The sequence below is a fragment of the Callithrix jacchus genome, chromosome 20 (genome assembly GCF_049354715.1).
Source record: "Callithrix jacchus isolate 240 chromosome 20, calJac240_pri, whole genome shotgun sequence".
NCBI lineage: Eukaryota > Metazoa > Chordata > Mammalia > Primates > Cebidae > Callithrix > Callithrix jacchus.
In genome coordinates, this window is record NC_133521.1 from 39726081 (window position 1) to 39738556 (window position 12476).

Genomic DNA, 12476 nt, shown 5'->3' on the forward strand with positions numbered 1-12476 from the left:
CACAGTCAGCTAATATTTGAATTTTTAGTAGAGACGGGGTTTTGCCATGTTGGCAAGGCTGCTGTAGAACTTGTGGCTTCAAGCAGTCTGCCACCTCAGCCTCCCAAAGTGCTGGGATTACAGGCGTAGCCACCATGCCCAGCAATTTAAATTTTAAGAGTAACAGTGTGAGTTATTTTTCTGTATATGCGGCTTTATTGTTTGAAAGGAACATATATCACTTTAACCTTTCAGAATTTAGCATCTGAATTGAGATGTGCTGTAAGTGTAAAATACATACCACACTTCAAAAGACACTAAAAAAAAAAAACTCAATTTTTTCATATTGTGTGTTAATAATTAAGAGATATTTGTTTAAATAAAAAATAGCCGAAAACTAATTCCATCTGTTTCTGCTTACTTTTTAAAATATGGCTGCTAGAATATCCAACATTACATGTGTGGCTTGCATTTTTTTTCTTTTCTTTTTTTTAAATACTACAATGACTGTGCATACCTTCCCAGTGCAGAAATTAGAGAAGTGTCTGGGGTGAATGTGGGAAGGAACTCTTTTATGCAATGAGACAATGAAGATGGTATGTTAAGTATTAGTTTTTGTTCATTTGTTTGTTTGTAGGTACCAGATATTGTAATGACTTATTAAGTAAAATGGTGGTACAGAAGGATACTGAGTAGTTCATAGATGATGAGAAGGCTTGATAACGAGGCTAAGTTAAAAGAACAGAAAGCAGGGCATTTGAGGGAGCTTAATGACGCAGCGAGAATGATGAACACCCATTGATTTCTCTGCTCTTTGGACACTCTACTCAGGTTTTCAAAATCAAGGAGAGAGTTTTGTTATAACTCAGCTAAGGAGGGCAGGACTTGATTTACAATTCCAACAAGACTATACACAATGGGGAAGGGTAATTCTTTAAAGAGAAATTGGGTGCTGTTCCTCAGAGATAGTCCTGTACTAGCCAAAACAATGCCAAGGACATATCCACTTAAAGCAGGGTGAGAGTTCTGTTGAGACAGCTGGAAGAACACACAAATGGTTGAGTGTCAGGTGAGAAACTCGTATCCAACATCAAATCCATTTCACAAAATATGCTCCCTCTTTCTGCTTCCCTGATTTATTCATCAAGTATTTTTTTTTGGCTGCCTGTTACATGCAAATTGTGACTACAGGTCAACCAGTCTAAAAAGGTAGTAGTGTAAGGCATTCCTTCTGCTCTTACATTCAATTACTTATTTTCATGGGTGTCTTGGTTAAATCAGAACATTAGTGCAGAAAATGGCCTTATATGACATCTAGGTAATTCCTAAACATCAGTTAAGTCATTATGAGAATGATCATGAAGAATTAAAACACATCAAAACCAAAAAAGATTTCTGATTCTCTGGATGATTCTGAATGATCAGCCAGAATTTGGAAACTATAGAGTTAGATGGACCTTTTAACTATGTATACCACATTATGTCAGCTCAGTCAAAACAGAGATTTGTTAGCATTCCACCTAGGTTTTTTTTACCTTTGCCTCCGTCCATCTCTTCTTTTCCATTGCTGCAAGCCCATCCTGGTATTTATGCCTAAATCTTACTATTTTATGACCGTCTGATTGCCATAGACTCCTAGTTTTCTGGCTTCTTCCTTTTTAATTCTTTTGTTTACCAAAATTTTTAAAGCATCTCTTAGGTTTCTGGTGCTTTTTTAGGTACTGGGGAAACTAACCGACCCCATATGGGTATGCCCAAGACAACAAAATGGATTCTAAGTACTATCATAGAAATGGGAGCTGTGGCAGGCAGCATAATCTGGATTTGAGGCCCTCTAAGAGCCTTCCTTGGGGAAGTAACATCTAAGTTGAAATCTCAAGATGAGTTACACGTTTGTCAGACAAAAAAAAAAAATAAATGGGAATGGGCATGGAAAGGTGAAGGACGTTTCAGTCCAATGGAAAAGGGTTAACGTGATGCCTATTGTATAGTAACACGTATGGAGAGGCAAGTTAGGGCCACATCCGAAAGGCCATGTGTGAAATTGGGAGGATTTTATCTGAAAGTCTCTGCAAGGCTGTTGAACTCTTTTAAGCAGGAGAACAACACCATTTAAAAATTGCAAAATAGACTTGTGTGATTCCTAAGATCACTGGCTGAAAGTAGAGTAGCAAAATGGAGGAAGGAAAAACAAAACTGAAGACAGGGAGAAAGCCTGACCCTCAAGCCATTTTCAAGATTCGTTTAGATGACACTTCCTCATTTCCTGTAGATTAATTTTCCATTTTAACTAGTTAATCCTATCACCTATGAGATGAAATCCAAACCCAGGTCGAGACTTGATGGGTAAGACCTTCTACACCTGTCTTCTAGCCTTATTTTCTAGCTTTTTATCCCTGCCATACGTGTCTCCATGTGCTCTCCTCTAGCCAAGTTGATCTACTCATCGTTCTCCAAACATTCCATATTTATCCTCCACATAAATACTCACACTGCCTTCTTTTCTGGAATGATGCCTATAATAATGTTTTTGGTTCCTTCAGCTTTTCAAATCATACTCCTTGGGGCCCAATTCAAATTTCACCTTCTACTTGCATCAACTGAAAATGATAGGGCTGCTTTATAGTTTCAGTGTTTAATTACACACTATGTTTTATTGTTACCTAAAATGATTTCAGGTGCAGGAGGACAATTCTGTGTTTCATACTTACCTTAAATGTTTCACAGCTTTAAACACAGTTCTTAAGATACTAAAAAAACCACTTATTGAATAAGTGAAAAACTGCCTGTTCTGTAACATGGGTGAGACAGCATTTAAAAAATTATGCACATCCTTTAAAAACTTCTAAGCCGCATAATACTCAACAAATTCCATCCAGCTAAGTTCACAGTTTAAAATTTTTTTTTAACTTTACAAAAGAAAATTAAATAAATGAGAAGCCAAGGACAAAGTTATGATACAGCTTATTTTCCTGTACTAGTATATTCTTTTCGGTTAAAAGAGATATGATATCTTTGGACTGTGAGAAAATTTCTAAAGAAGCCAGTTGCTATGGGGATTATGAAGAGAAAAAATTTAAAAAATATAATCAGTTCATGCAAATGAAGCCACAAGGTCTAAACCTCGAAGACATTTGGGAGGGATGGAGGGAGGAGGTTTCAGAGGAAGAATGTGGAAGTGAAGTGTTAGGGGAACTTGTTATAACTGGAAATCTGGCCACAGTTCAACATGGGGTTGTTACTTTACCAAAGAAAGGGGTAATTGGTGTGTTTACTAATGAGAAGGAACATGACAAAGGTCTTAAATCAGAGGACTGAAGAGATCAAACCGTCTTCTCTTTACCTACAACAGATCCTTACTTCTAGAAAAGGAGAGACCAGGTTATAGAAGCCAATGCCAGCTGAAAAGAAGGCTGCTGGGACAGTGGCTCTCACATTTCTATACCCTCTGATACTCTAAGAATATGCCTCCCACCATTAAAAAACAAAAAGCCAATATTTTTCTTATCAGGACAGTTAAATATTTTTAACTTCGTTATTTATTATTTGTAGTAAGGTTTTTAAAAGTTCATTCTTTTATTAGTTGTGCTGGGAAGGCTTGTTTCTTCTCTGGCTACTGTAAAGTTCCATCTAAGCTGAAATCAATCTACGCAGGTGTTCACAGCTTTTGGAGAAGGATGCCATCAAATGTACCTGGACACAAATCATCCCGACACATTTCCGGTGGCACCCAGGCACTGCTGACCGAAACAGTGAGACATCGTCTCTGTTTCACACAGCAGCAGTGGCTGAAAGAAACTGCAAATCCTATTTGCTGTTTTAAAACTAAATTTATGAAAATGATCTCTAGGGGAAGTTGCACAGTGGAGTGGAACGAACACAATCTTTAGACACAGAAAGACTTGAATTTGAATCTGTTTCTAGGATTTCTAGCCATAAAAACCTGTAGTAAGTTTGCAGACATACAAATGGAGTTTGTCTTTCAGGGAATTTTCTTCCTGTTACAAGTTTAAAATAGAAACAAAAGCTACTCTCCTAGATGACTTCTCGTATGCTGAGAATATGCCTGAAAAATCAAGGGCAGATGCGTTAAACCTTGCATACTCACCAGATGGTGTAGATTGATGGAAAGTGAATTCTTAATCCTGATGCTGATTTTGAGGACTCCTTTATCCCATGGGTATTCTTACCATAGTTGGAATCCCTGGCCTAAAGAGCATGGACAAACCAGGGCAGGGGTTTTAGTGACAAAAGTGAGCAGTTAGGAATCAACGTTCTCTTTTTAAGGCCCTGTAAGTTATTAAAGAACAGTTATGTTTGTAGATATTTTGTTAGCAATGATGTATGATAAAGAGGAAAATAATCCAATTAGATATTAGATTCATTTGATTAAAAAATGATTTTCCAAACAATAACACATAAAAATAGAAATGTACAAATTAGAAAAATTAAAGTCTCGCCTACTTTATTTCCCCAACTCCCATTCCTTAATGGCAATTTCCATTAAATCTTCTGGCTTCAAAAGTTTGCAATAAAATAATGTTCTTTAAATCAACTTTTTTCTTCTGTTGAATTGTTTTAAGAAGGGTATCTGCTTCTTATGGTAAGAAGGCATTGCAAAGTGCTGTAATTTATTTTTCTTCTTAAATATACCTACAAACATTTGTTTTGTTTTATTATTTTTCTGTGAGTAGCATTTGGCCATGACTTAACTACCACCATTGGGTGGCAGCCTAAATTGTGACACCTCAGGAAGTGAATTAATCCTTGACATTAGGTTCCATGAAACCCATCTTACAAGTGACAATTTTGCACAGTTTTTTTTTTTAAATGGAGTCTCTCTCACTCTGTCGCCAGGCTAGGGTACAGTGGCACGATCTTGGTTCACTGCAACCTCTGCCTCCTGGGTTCAAGCGATTCTCCTACCTCAGTCTCCCAAATAGTTGGGACTGCAAGCACATGCCACCACGCTCAGATAATTTTTGTATTTTTAGTGGAGATGCGGTTTCACCATGTTGACGAGAATGGTATTGATGTCTTGACCTCATGATTCACCCCCCTTGGCCTCCCAGAGTGCTGGGATTACAGGCGTGAGCCACTGCACCCGACCTGCACAAATGTTTTTAAATGCGGTGTTGAATAAACGGTTTCTCTTGTTTCTAGCAAGAATCAGAACGAGAGAGTGAGCGAGCAAAATAAATGTCTAGTGACCACTTGAGAAAGTCCTCTCTTCCATTGAGCCATTTCACTCCTGCCCATCTACTCTCAACAGCCCAAGAGCCACTGAACACTCTAAACTCTGTGAGGATCAGATGAAACAAGGTATGTGAAAATACCTTACCAATACAAAGGTGTGCAGATGTCAAGGATGGTTATTAGAGAATGGAGGTAGGTTTCTTTTATAGTCTCTTTTATTGGCATGGTGGATTTTTAACAGAGTAGCCTGTAGGAATTAACTACCACAAACCAAGACCTGTACTATTGCACATTTTTATTTTCTTTAAATCCACTTAAACTTAAATCTAACATCTCATTATACTTACGGGCTGGCAGAAATTAAATTTAAATATTTATTAGTAATTTCTTGCACCAAGCATAGTGCAAGGGTTCAGAATATTAAATGATGCCATACCATAGGTGAAGATCCCCATGTCATTGATCATTAGATCTCACTGATAATGAAGAGAGATACCCATTTTCCATTCATCTTGATCTTTTTAGATTCTGCTTCTTCCTTGCTTCCAGTCCACATTTGGTGTCAGAGATCTTTGAAAGGACTGGATTCCTAGCATCCAACATCTCTGGATGCACCATACAGATACTCTTTGCCTTGTATGATTCTGTGTCTCACTGGACCTTCTGAACTCTGACCTCTTCCCAATATTGAAAAAAAATGTATTCTTTCCTTATGCTGTTCTAGAAAGTATTGTCTCTCCTGTCTGCCTCTGGGCTTCAGGGACATACCTCTTCAGTGTGTGTAAACTTTTACAAAAGCCAATAAAAACTGTAGTGTGCAGGCAGTTTCCTCTCTATGTCCTATAAACCTCCTCTCCTACCCCTGAGACAAGAGATACTAAGGGCCTGACCACCTTCCTGGAAGTGTTGAGGTATGTATGAAGTAAAACGCGAAACTCAAAAAAATTATTCTGTTCCAAGTGGCATAACAAAGAACTTCTCTTGCCTTCAGCATATCAAAATTTTGGTGAGCACACTCCGGATTGTATTTGTTCTCCTATCTGGGTGAACAGAACACTCTACGTGATCTTTTTGATTTATTGACTCTACCTAGACTAAGCAACTGTTTTTGATTATTCATCTAGCTGCAATAATCTCCAATAAGAGAAAAAGGAAAATACTTCATGAAGTCTAAGAAACAATAATTGTAATAGTTTATAATTTGCACTTGTTGGCAAGTAAATAGCTCCTTTAACATTAGTGAAATACAATAACCAGCTTCTATGATTTTGTTATTGTATTTGAATTTTTATGGCATCATTCAAACTGTAAGAAAGCTAAGTTGCATTTGGTTTGTGCTGCTTAGGGGATACGTGTTAGAAATGCCTAGTCTTGTTGATTAAATTATTATCTACCCAGTCAGGAGGAATTAACTGCTGTGATTTAAATATGTAGCTATTTGGCATTTAGTAGATCAATTTTAAGGAGAGAAAATGTTAATTTTTTTTTTTTTTTGCCATGGAAAGTTCCAAAAATATTCAAAAGTGCAAAGAAGAGAATACTTTAATCCCTACGTATTCATGAGTCAGCTTAATTATCAACTTATGGCCAATCTTGTTTTATTTACATTTCTCAGTTTTCCTCTTTCCTGTCCACCTCAACCTCCCAAAGTTCCAGGATTATAGGTACAAGCCACTGCTCCTGGCTGAATATGTATACTACTTTTGGAATTAAACTTTCAGAGGACAATTTATGAAAGGAAGAACTTGAATACATTTTGTTAACATGTGAAATAAGAGACATTCTCAGGTCAGGACGTGCTATGGAAATATTGCCCCTTAGTTGGATGATTTTACTCCTATGTTAATAAGATTAGCAGCTGGCCTGTATAGATTGCTGGCCATGTGCCAGGCACTGTGATAGGCACTTTCAAGCTGATGATTTATTTCTCACCATAACACTTTGAAGTAGGTATTGTTACTATGCCCGTTTCACAGATTAAGAAACATGACCTCAATCCCAAATTTAAATGGACTATATACCCCAATCAAAAGACACAGACAGGCAAATTGGATAAAAAGCCAAAACCCTTCGGTATGCTGCATCTAGACCCATCTCACATGCAAGGATACACAAAGACTCAAAACAAAGGGATGGAGGAAGATTTACCAACCAAATGTAGAGCAAAAAAAAAAAAAAAAAAAAAAAAAAAAAAAGCAGGAGTTTAAATTCTCGTCTCTGATAAAATAGACTTTAAAGCAACAAAGACCAAAAGAGACAAACACATTACATAATGGTAAAAGGATCAATGCAACAAGAAGAGCTAACGATCCTAAATATAAACGTACCAATACAGGAGCACCCAGATACATAAGGCAAGTTCTTAATGACTTACAAAGAGACTCAGAGTCCCACATAATAATAGTGGGAGACTTTAACACTACATTGTCAGTATTAGACAGATCAACAAGACAGAAAATTAACTAAGATATACAGGACTTGAACTCAGACCTGAAATAAGTAAACTTAATAAACATTTACAGAACTCTCCACCCCAAATCCACAAAACATACATTTTTCTCAGTATCACATCACACCTATTCTAAAAGTGACCACAAAATTGGAAGTAAATCACTCCTCAGCAATTGTATAGCATTTCACAGGTTTAAACGAAATATCGGTTGGCTGCTTGTTTGTTATTTTCCTCCCTTATTCCTTCCTGTCTTCATGGCTAAGCACATTTATTGGCATAAAAGAGGTGTTTAATACCCATTTTTAAGACTGCATTCTAGCCTGGGCAATAGAGCAAGATTTCCATTCTCTCTACCTCTTTCTCTTCCTCTTTCTTTCTCTCTTTTATTCTTTTTTCTTTCTTTCTCTCTCTTTTTCTTTTCTTTCTTTTTCTTCCTTTCTTTCTAAAAAACAAAGAAAAAGAGAGAAAAAAAAACATGACCTACTGAAATCCCAGTGCTTGGCTTGGAAGGCTAAGATGGGAACATTGCTTGAGGCCAAGAATTCAAGCCCAGCCTGGGAAATATAGTGAGAACTCATCACTACAAAAAAAAAAAAAAAAAAATTAGCCTGTGTGATGGTCATGCCTGTAGTCTCAGCGGCTTGGAGGTTGAAGTGGGAGGATCATTTGAGCCCAGGAGTTTGAGGCTGCAGTGAGCTATGATTGAGTCACTGCACTACATCCTGGGGTGGCAGAGTATGACCCTATCTCTAAAAGAAAAAATGAAAAGAAAAGGAAAGGAAAGAAACGTGATCTAGAGCAATTAAATTACTTGGCAGAAGTTTGGAAGAGGCTGACTCAGGCTTGGTCCTGAGCTGGTGGGACTCCCTTGCCATCGCTCCACTCACTTCATTGATCATTCTACTTCCTTGGGTCCCGAAGTCTCAATATTACCAAATGCGTTTTGTTATTTCAATTCATACTTGTTTGCCTCTTTTGTTGCTGAACTGCCATATTATCTTTATTTTATGATGAACTCAATGACTCAGGCAAGACAGAGTAATACTTCCTCCCATTTTATTTCTTGTCCATAGAATCTGATTGGCTTGAAAGATGAAAGGGAGAAACAACACAAAACGAACTTCATGCCTTTTCTGATTTAGTTAACACTCACATGACAAGCAGTTGGCTCTTGTCATCAGTGGCTTTCTGTGTTGTTCTTCAACTGCCTAAAGTTTTTTCCTTGGTGAGAAATGTCATAAAGCTCTTTTTAATGTATCTATTCTGTAAACTTAGGACAAAGATAGAGCAAGTATATGGGAACAGAAGTGCATAGCACTTTTATTTGGAATACATTTCACATTACAGATGTAAACAAGCTGTCACCATCTTTTTGAGCTTTGCATACTGTAGCAGATTTATTTTTCGCAACTTGACCTTGGCCTCCACATGATTTGGGACTTTTTCATCATCTTTTGTTCAGGAATAACAAATTAATTTTTTTATGTAGTATAAGAAGAATGGTATTTTAAAGGAAAATCTATAAAATGAGATGCCCACATACACGCAAACACATACTATGAGACATGAGTTATTTGCATATTCACACTATTATTTCCCTTGTCTATTGGAGATAATTGAGATATTACTGTATGCCCAAAAGGGAACTGTCTATGCCCCAAAGAAAGTTGATCCTTAACAAAAAAAATTGCTAATTTTTATATTCCAGTGATAGTTTTAGAAGAAACCGTTTCTATCCTTTGCACTTCTGTGCTATAGCCATGAGGACTGAGTTGAGAAAACACCTCTGACCAGGCAGAGTTTCCAGAACTTAGACCTCTCCATGTCCCTCTTTACATGTAATGAGAAAGTACATCAAGGATGAACTTCTTCACAGACCACAGGAAGATGCTGCACAATCCTGCTTGTATCCTTAAAATAAGATTAGAGACTTTAGTCCTTTAGATTACAGATTTCGCCCTTCAGGTAATCTGAATGGCAGGTCCTTCTAGTGAGTAGTTAGTACACAGTATTTGGAGAAAAAAATGTAATATTAATTCTTCTGCAAATGTATAGATCTCTATGCCTCTGTTTGGCCACACTCAAAGAGGATATTTTGAGAAATCCTATGAATACTCATAATGGTGAGATTGTTTAAAATACCTTAGTTCTTTTTTTTTTTTTTAATTTTTTATTGCAATTTAGGTTTGGGGGTACATGTGCAGAACATGCAAGACAGTTGCATAGGTACACACATGGCAGTGTGTCTTGCTTTCTTTCTCCCCTTCACCCACATTTGGCATTTCTCCCCAGGCTATCCCTCCCCACCTCCCCCTCCCACTGGCCCTCCCCATTTCCCCCCAATAGACCCCAGTGTTTAGTACTCTTCTCTCTGTCCATGCATTCTCACTTTTCATCACCCACCTATGAGTGAGAATATGCGGTGTTTCATTTTCTGTTCTTGTGTCAGTTTGCTGAGGATGATGTTCTCCAGATTCATCCATGTCCCTACAAATGACACAAACTCATCATTTCTGATTGCTGCATAATATTCCATGGTGTATATGTGCCACATTTTTCCAATCCAGTCTATTTCTAACTCTTTAGGAGGCTCAAAGAGACGAAAGAATTTTACATTGTTTATTGCCACGAAACATTGTAGTGTGCTTTGAAAAATATTTGGTAAATTCAGGAGCCATAGTATAGGAAATTCAGTTCTGTAGAATACCGTCTAGGTGGATCTCATACTAGTATTTGGGATACCTTATGAATTTAGTACTCATAAACTGTAACATTATTCCTCCAAGGGGATGTATTTTTTATGTGACTTATTTGTCATGGTTGGCTTTCAGTTCTTCTTTCTTCTGAGTTACCTTGCAGTTGTTGATACTTAGAAAGTCGAGAGATGGAGCTGGGTGCGGTGGCTCACGCCTGTAATCCCAGCACTTTGGGAGGCTGAGGCCAGCAGATCACGAGGTCAGGAGATCAAGACCATCCTGGTGAACACAGTGAAACCCCATCTCTACTAAAAATACAAAAATTAGCCAAGCGTGGTGGTATGCACCTGTAGTCCTAGCTACTCAGGAGGCTGAGGCATGAGAATTGCTTGATACTGGGAGGCAGAGGTTGCCGTGATCTGAGATTGCACCACTGCACTCCAGGCTGGGAGACAGAGAATCCAACTCAAAAAAAAAAAAAAAAAAAAAAACAAGGAAATGAAAAAGAAAAAAGAAAAAAGTCCAGAAATTTGAGTTGCGTAATAAATGTAATCTTAATATAAACCATATGGCAGAGAAGAATGTCTATAAGGTCATGGCTTTCATGACATTTTTAGTGTTAGGGCTGGAAATGTTCTTCATTATCTCTACTCAAATTCTTAATTCATTAGAAAACTGTAACACCCCCATCCCCTGCCGCTGCCAAGTTAACCAGCTGGTGGCAGTTCCAGAACTAGAGAGGTGGTATGGCACCACGGTTAAGTGCCTTGGCTCTGACGTCATGTGGTCTGGGTTTGAATCTTGCCCCTGACACTTACTAAGTGTGTAAGCCTGTGCAAGTGACTCTGTGCCTCAGTTTTGTGCTTCAGTTTGAAAATGTAATAATCGTAGTACCTCATTTACAGAGTTATTGGGAGAATTAAATAAATGAATATGGATTGAACACTTAGCACAGTGCCTGGTGCATAGTGAGTACTCAATAAATGCTATCAGAATTAGAATTCTGTTTCCTACTTCTTAGTTGATTGCTTCATTATTACACCACATTGTCTTTCCCGACATCCTTTAGACAGTAAAATATTTCAGTAGTATTATTTCTCATTAGAATTGATTAAGTATTTTAGAGAAGAGCACACAGTTATCAAGTATTGTTGTAGCCATTTTTTCTGAGAGATAGCAATATGATAAATGAAAATTTAGAATGAAATAATGTATATTGGAATATATTCAGGTAATGTGTCATACAATACATTACTTTTTAATACAGGCTTGATCCCTAATTTGCATAACAATTGACCACTCTAGTAGCTCATTAGATAAATTGAGCCCAATTAACCACTTTAAACTTACTACAAATGCGTGTCTGTAATGTGAAACTGTTACTGGAAACTCATTGGAACTCAGATTTCCAGTAAAAGGAACCCTTGATTTTTCAATAAAAGAGGAAATATCTATTTTGGGTCCATGTAGATGATATGGATTTAGCAATGATTTGTGCTTCAATTATAATCACTTACTGCCTTTTAAAGGGAGAGTCATGTCTTTCCAACTCTTTATGAAGATATATTGCTAAAACAACAAAGGCTAATCTTAGATACATGATGCTGTCCACCTATTCAACTGTGTCAACTCTAGGAATTGAGCCGTAGTGTAGTGAGTTAAGCTCTATTCTAATTCTATTAGGTATATGTGGTTGATACTTCAAGCTGCCTACCCCACTGTCATTCTCACCAGCCTTATTTGTTACTGGTGGAACTCTAAATTTTTTCAAATACTGGGTAGTCATGTGTTTTAGGGAAAGTTAGAATTCCCATCAGCTTTGAGAGGGGATGAATCTTGAATAGTCGAAACCAGACATTCTAATTCTAATTCTAATTCTACCCTTCCAGTGATTGACTTAGACATGGGTTTGTGATGTGATTTTATCCAGTAGTTATTGAGGGGGAGTCTTTGGCTTAGCTGTGGGGTGCTTTTGTGTAAAATTTACACTTAGAAGCAAACGTTTCTGCCTCTGATGATTGTCATTCTTATGTGATGCCTGGAGTTGCAGAAGCCATCTTTAGGATCTAGAAGAGAACCAGGCTCAGAGGGCAAGCCAACATGCTTAGGATGGAAGAGTAGAAAGTTATAAAGAAGGTTCCTGTTGACATCAG

General features: G+C 37.5%; 1 long non-coding RNA gene across 1 annotated transcript in view; it reads left to right on the plus strand.

Moving 5' to 3' along the window:
* LOC103789530 (uncharacterized) overlaps positions 1-12476 on the plus strand; it is a 79231-nt gene that overhangs the window by 3593 nt on the left and 63162 nt on the right. The window contains exon 2 of the long non-coding RNA XR_013530528.1: positions 5143-5301. This is a non-coding gene — a long non-coding RNA (uncharacterized LOC103789530). The remainder of the gene's footprint in view (positions 1-5142; positions 5302-12476) is intronic.